Source organism: Carassius carassius, chromosome 45 (genome assembly GCF_963082965.1).
Source record: "Carassius carassius chromosome 45, fCarCar2.1, whole genome shotgun sequence".
Taxonomy (NCBI): domain Eukaryota; kingdom Metazoa; phylum Chordata; class Actinopteri; order Cypriniformes; family Cyprinidae; genus Carassius; species Carassius carassius.
Window position 1 is genome coordinate 21,628,722 of NC_081799.1, and position 7,574 is coordinate 21,636,295.

Here is a 7,574-nt window from a genome sequence, read left to right on the forward strand (position 1 = left end):
AAATAAGCAACATTAATATTATGATGTATTTGATATTAACAGTGTATGGTTTTGGAACAACAAAAGGGTGAGTAAATGTTGACAGAATTTTTATTTGTTCCTGAACTTTTGCTTGAATAATATTGGTGTCTACTTTAGTAAATCCAGAATTACTTATAAGAAAGCTGGGTTATACAGTTAACTAAATTTAAACCATTAAAAATACTTGAGATAAACATTTACTGAAATGAAATGAAATGTTTTTAAAAACCCTAAACATATTTTATTTCACTTGGCATATGCCATTTTTTGTTTAGTTTAACTAAAACCTAAACCCCTAAAACTAAATAAAAGTAATAATAACAAAAATAATAATAACAAAGTGAAAATATAAAAAATAAAATCAAAATAGCAAATAATAATTATAATAGTATATAATGGTACTAAAATTAACATTTCAAAATAGAAATTGAAATTCTGACAATAATGGACAAATCATATAAATCATATAAAATTTACAATTTCTGCCTGAAAAAAGGATTTCGAGCTTGGCATAAATGTATATTCATTCAAAACAGATAAATAAAATTCTTATTAGATTTAACATGACTTCATGATCTAAAGTCATGCTTTTACAATGAAGTTACCTCATACTGTAAATGTTTTCCAAGAAGATGGGAATCCTAGTTCATAAGAGACAAAAATGAATTAAAGTGAGATATACCTTGATTTTTAGTTATTTTTATCATTTTGAGTCAACATGAAGCCCCCTTGGAGGTTTCAGACCCCTGGTTGAGAACCACTGATTTAAAGTGTTATTCTGGCAGTATTGCATGCTTTAAAAAATAAAATAAAATACTGTCAGGTGGTCTACCTGCCCAAACCAACTTGACCAAGACATTCTATCAAGATAAAACAGCTCCAGCTGCTGAACGAGCGGCTAGAAACCATGCAGCTCTCATCCCAAAACTAGCAGTCGGATCTTGGACGAGCTTCAGAAATCTGTCTCATGATTTGAGGAAATGAAGTCCACCACTTCGGATATCCTAAATTTGACACGTCTGTATATGTGGCTGTGAATGTTGACGTAGCGTGGCATGTGTGTTTTCAGCTGTCCTCCACACCCCCCGTCCACAGAGCTGCTTCCTGTGTGGAGGGCGAGGGGGGCTGCCAGTGTTTATGCCCTGCTGAGGCTGCGGTGTATTTGTTTGCTCCAGGATCCCGCAGAGCATTTGCTCACTCCTTGAACAATAAACATTGGTGATTGCTGACGAAGGCCCTGGTCCCAGCTTCTCCGAACTCCGGTGATTTAGAGGTGCCCAGCGGTCTACCGATGTATCCCTGCCCATGGCACAGAGACCGTAAGTGTAAATACTCTCAGTTTGGACTTTGTATACATACACATTGTAACATTAAACTGTATGTGGATGGAGTTTGATTGTGTCGGGTGATCAGAGGTACTGTTATGCCTCATTTGCACAAGGATGAATAATATGGGGCGTCCCACAGTGGAGAAAACACCCACATAGGGGGTTTATTTGATCATTGAGTCACAGGATGTTCTGTCATCTATAGTGTGTGTATATATTGTATATATGTTATGTTGCTTACAGACCACATTAATATAAAAAATATATGAACTGAAAATGTGAAGATTTTTTTAAAAGAAAATCACAAATAAGATCTGTTTAATAGCTGAAATGTTTCTCCTAGACTCGACTGAGATTAAATAGAGAGCACATTGAGACCTTATGTCTCCTCAGATTGTTATTTTGGGGAAAAAAAACTTGTTTCTTCTCTAAATAAATCTTAATGTCTCGAATTAAAGCGATAGTTCAGCCAAAAAAACAAATAAATATATATATATATATGAATGGAATGTTGAGATTTTAAAGGCCAAAAAAGTGCGTCCATCCATAATAAAAAGTACTACATGGCTCTGGTTAATAAAGGCCTTCTGAAGTGAATCGATGCATTCCATAAGAAAAATATCCATTTAAAACTTTATCAAGCATAATCTCTAGCTTCTGCTCTCTGTCGTACACGTGTTCACGAGAGAGTGGCATTCCAGCGGATGACGTAAGGACGTAGGCATAGCGTAAGCTTCGGTTAGAAGTGACGAATGTGAAAGTGCAGAGGAGAGAGCAAAACTAAACAAATCACGAATTAGAAGTACGAAAAAGTATTTGTAAAGAAAAATGTTGGAGAATTCGATAAAAGATTTTGATATAAGCCAAGAAGGAGAGGTTTTCCTTTGCTGTAAACAAAACTTGGTTCTCGTGAGAATAGTAATTTCTCACCGGAGATTACCCCACGCCTGCGTCATCCATCGGATGCCACTCTTTCGTTTACCTGTTTACAACAGTTATTGGAAGCTATAGAGATTACGGTTTGTTAAGTTTTAAATACTGATTTATTTTTTTTACTCAAACTTGTGTAAAACCCTTTTCTTTCAGAAGGCCTTTATTAACCCCCCAGAGCCACGTGGAGAACGTTTTATGATGGATGGACACACTTTTTTGGGCTTCATAATCTTGACAACTATTCACTGCCATTATAAAGCTTAGAAGAGCTCTGATTGTATTCATCTGAAGAAAGAAAGTCATATACACAGAGGATGGCTTCAGGGTGAGTTTTTCATTTTTGGGTGAACTATGCCTTTAAGTCAGTTTGCAAAAAAAAATTAAATCAGTCACTGATTCCTCATCCTCATATTGTTTCAAACCTGTATGACTTATTTTTCCTGCAGAACATAGAAGTTATGATGAAGAATGAAGGAAACCAAACCATTTCAGTTCCCATTGACTTTCATGGTATTTTTGTCAGTGGAAGTAAAAAAAAAAAAACTTGCTCAGAAGAAAGAAATGCATACAGGTTTGATACGACATGAGTTTGAGTAAATTATTTTTGGGCGAACGCTCCATTTAGAGCACAAAAACATTTCCCTCCTTTTCAGAATGTGTAAATAATGCTTTCCTTCTCTTTAACTAATCTAAACGGTCCCATATTTAACTCAAATCATGCTTTTCAGGTTTTAATTCACACTTCTCTGCCAGATCTCCAGCGGTTGAACTCTTGTGTGAAGTGCACAGCGTCTCAGGATGTGACGGATGGCACTCGCCACAGAATGGGGCGAGGTTAAAAATACGGAAATGTGGACGGTTCCTCGGCAAGCAGCCCGTCCGCCAGCTGCTCTCTCAGCCCATCAATGTCTCCAAACCTCAGCCCCAGACCCTGCCACGAACTCCAGCATCAACCCAGAGACACTCCCCGACCAGCCAGTGTTATTCACAACAACGTTTCCATCCATCTCACCATCAAAAATGACTGAAAGCAGAAAAACACGGGAACATTACAGCAGTCTGTCCTCACAGCACAAGAAACTCAAAGAACAAGTGTTCAAGAAGTACATAAATCATATCTTCAGGAACTCAAAATCCTGACGTATTTTGGTCTAATATTCGTATTTCAAGGATTATTAGATACATTTTTAAATTGAGTAAAAATACAGTTTATAGGGATCAGGGTCATGAAACTGTTTATTAGAAACAGCTATTTTGTTCACACATTTGGGGACTAATTCTCACTTTTGCCCCAGTAAACTCCTAATTTGCTGCGTATTCATAGATATTAAGGTAGTTGTTAAATTTGGGTATGGAATGGATTAAGGGATCTTAAATATTATTATGCCACATAATCCATTAGTATGTGCTTTATAAATACCAATAAAAAGCCAATATGCTGGCAATATGCATGTTGATAAACAACTGGTGAGATTTTTTTTTATTCATATTTATAAGTTTTAAATAAAAATGTAAAAATATGTCATTTTTATTCATTTTGATTTAAATTTTAGGTTTAGTAAAAGTGAAGTCAAACTGAATGATTATAATTTTTTAATAATTTTTTTTATTTTATTTTATTTCAGCTAATGTTTAAGTAATTAAAATGTTTTTTTTAATGGATTTAGTTATAGTTTGTTATATAATATAGTAACAAATATAAACCTTTATCATCAGTTTACTGTGCAAAACCATAGTAACCAGGTTGACATTTTAAGATCGTCCTCTAATGATAAATTTCTATATTTCTTTATTTTGTGATTCATGTAATAGCTTATTGTCTGTGAAAAGAAAAGAAAAAATATATATATATAAAGCAAAAGTCATTGGCACAACTTAAGTCTTTTTATTTATTTGTATTTTTTAATCATTCAATATGTGTGTAAGAAGAAATTGGAAGCACATGGCTTTGTCTAATTTTCCAGTTACAATATCTAAAAAAATAAAATAAAAAATTTAAACAAGATAAATTTACTTGTGAAGCAACAAACATTAAGACTTCCCTGTATTTATAAGTGCATCTTTTCCATTTATTTAAAGTATAAACTAGTTAAAAACAAGTAGAACAATTAAAACATATTTAAAAAATATGTTTTGGAAGTCAAGAAATCATTTGTTTCGCAGGGAACCTGATCGTGTTTATATTGAAGTGGTTATTTTTATCCTCCTGTGAATCTCTCAGTATGACTAAATGCAAGGTCATAGAAGGAACTGGGCAACCGAACCCCTAGACAGCACAAAGCCACACTCTGGCCATGATCAGAAAGTACCAAAACAGACTGGTTTTGGCCCAACTGTGTCTTGCCTGTGCAGAATTCACAGCACGACCGCAGACCTAGGTATTCACTAACCCTTTGTTCTTTAAGGTCCTTGTTTCATTTGTTGGTGCACCACAGAGGGATGTGAATATGCAATGATGCTAAACCACGCAAGCATGTAATTTTCTGAAAATCTGCAACCCTTGTGAACTTTGCAAGTAATGACAGGCTTTCAGATACTGAAAATACTGGATGCATTTCCCATTTAATGGACGATCGTGACAGAAGTGGCAACCGTTTACCACATGACCTCACCATTACTGCATTTCCAGCTGTGTGGCCGTCCACAGCCTGCATTGTGATCTCACTGATCATGATATGACATGCACATACATTCATCTTCGTGCAGACTGGTTAACTGCAAATCATAACGTTTTGCACCATTCTGTGCTTTCCGTCGGATCTGTGTTTGCCGGATTGCTCCTTCTGGCGATCTGGGTGTGGTGATGCTTTGCCCGGCAAAACCGCATTTTGCTTTCCTCAGCATCCATCACTGCCACTGTGGCATAAAGTTTGCGCTAACACTTCCTAAATGCTTAGAGGACTAACCCAGGCACATTTAAACGGCTCGCTTCACTTCAGAATTTCCAGATTCGGAGTTGAAAACAACTAAGAGGCACCACAAACCTTGGAATTTGAATGTCATGTTCCGAAAGGAAAGTGTCAGTATCTTCCAAAACCAGCTTCCTCTATAAAGAAACTAAGTTTAGGAGAACCTGACTGTGAGCGTGAAATGAAAACATTCAAATTTGTTTGCAAAAAGAGCAACATGAAGCTGTGAGTCTGCGAGTGCTAATCATTTACAACTGATAAAGTCTTTGATCAGTTTCATGCAATACCACCAACACATCTTTCTCTGGCCGCCACTGCTAACATGTGTTATGCACATTGTGCCTGATTACAAGGTGCCTTTGTAAACCCTACTCTGATTCTGATTATGAATGTGAATCTGACTGCGTTTTGGCCGTGCTGCATGCCACAGTTGTGTTGTGATCAAAGCAGCTGCTGGTGCCAGAGCATCTGTTCACTTTCATTAGACATTAAAAACATTAAAGGTAATTTATACAAAAGCAGCTCTATCAATAAGCAAAACGCCTCGTCAATACAGAATGTCATCCCTGTTAGAAATGATAACAGGTTGTTTGAGGTCAAATGAGAAGCTTTTATGGCAGGTCAGTTTGTGTCTACAGCTTATATGTAAAATTAATTTAATAAACAATAAATAGCTAATGTCGTATTTTACAGTGTGTTGATGTAGTTGTTTGTCTAAAGGCGTCAACAAAAATCAAGCAACTTTCAAAAAATACTGTTTGACATTTGTACATTTAGAACTTGAATATTATCTTTGTAATATTTTGTAATTGTTTTATAAATATTATAAATATTTATAAAATATAAATATTTGTTTAATAATTTTTTTTATTAAATTATTATTTATCTAAAATGGAAACTTTGGTGTACTTTGGCGCAAGTATGTTTTAAAAAATATATAAATTAATACTTTTATTCAGAAAGGAAGCATTAAATTGATCAAACTTTGGGGTATGTGTTTTATTTTTAAGAAATTAATACTTTTATTCAGCATGGAGGAATTAAATCGATAAAAAAATTACAGTATAGACATCTATAATGTTACAAAAATAATTCCACATAAATGCTTCTTTTTTTATTTACTTTCCATTCACCAAGGAATCCTACTTTTTCTTCATCACTGTACAAAAACATGATGCAACAACCCTGATATTGATAAGAACCGTTATTAATAATTGAGCATGTGAGAAATGACATGACAGTTGACAAATCTATTAAGTTTCTTCTTCTATTATTTAAAGAACTAGTCCATTAATCAACAAAACTTTTGTATTTGTATCATAGAAAGCGCTATACAAATAAACTTGAATTGAATCGATTTGAAGTATATCTTTTGCTTTATATTTGCCAGCAGCTGTGATCTTAAAATGTCAACCTTGTTGCTATGATGTTTTATAGTAAACAAATAATAATTGAGACGTTTATATCTGTGGATGTATCATCCTTCAGTTCTCTAATAGGCATCATACTTTCATAACACTGAAGCAAGGTCAATGTCGGTGGCAAAACAAGGACATGAAGACCATAAACCATGAAGACTGTGTGTCATTGTGAAAAATCGTAGGGTGGCTTTCAGCACTCTCAGCCTGTTATTTTCACTGTAATGAATGCCTGTTATTATGGATGAGCAGAAGAAAAAGACCATAGTTTCCAGCAGAAATGATGCCAATTAACAACCTGCCTAACCTTTTTGTATTCTAATTGTAATGTACTCTGGAAAATATATTATTAAAATACAATAGTATACAGTGTATCATCTTCTAAAACTATAAAGTACGAGCAGTTTAGTATTTTTTTAACCTGTGACATAAAATTTGATCCAAAAACACGAGAGCTGCAAAATCCAGGATGGTGACAAATGAGCAAAAAATGCCAGTTTTAGCTTAGTGTGAAAGGAAAATGCATTGGGGTTTAAAAAAAATACAAAAGATAGAGTCTGAATAATCAGAATGTTTCTCCAGGGTTAAAACAGGAAAAGGTTCAAATGACAACACTGTTACCCTCATAAATCCTGCAGCAGGCTACACCAAACGAACAAATGTTGTTATATAATCTATTGTGAATATAGTATTATACTCATTTTGGGTCAAGATGAAGGTATTTCTCCTCTCTGAGCAAGTCTAAGGCGAGCTGGCGAGGTCATGTCAGGGGATGCCTAGTAAAACAGCCACATTGAGAGCAGCGTGTTCCTGTCTGGCCGCGGTGTGTGAGTACAGACACAGACATTGACACAGGCCTGTTCTAGAGGGAAACAGCGGTCAAATTAAATTCAGGAATCTAGTGAGAGGAATGTGTCTAAAATGCCAATAGCTAAATAAATAACAAAAAACATTGACTTTTTGTT

General features: G+C 35.0%; 1 long non-coding RNA gene across 1 annotated transcript; it reads left to right on the plus strand.

Moving 5' to 3' along the window:
* The first annotated feature begins 1,142 nt into the window (after nucleotides 1-1,142).
* On the plus strand, nucleotides 1,143-2,997 carry LOC132127714 (uncharacterized). Its single transcript, XR_009427581.1, has 3 exons — nucleotides 1,143-1,340; nucleotides 2,436-2,607; nucleotides 2,729-2,997. It is a non-coding gene; the product is annotated as an uncharacterized LOC132127714 (long non-coding RNA).
* Nucleotides 2,998-7,574: the final 4,577 nt, after the last annotated feature.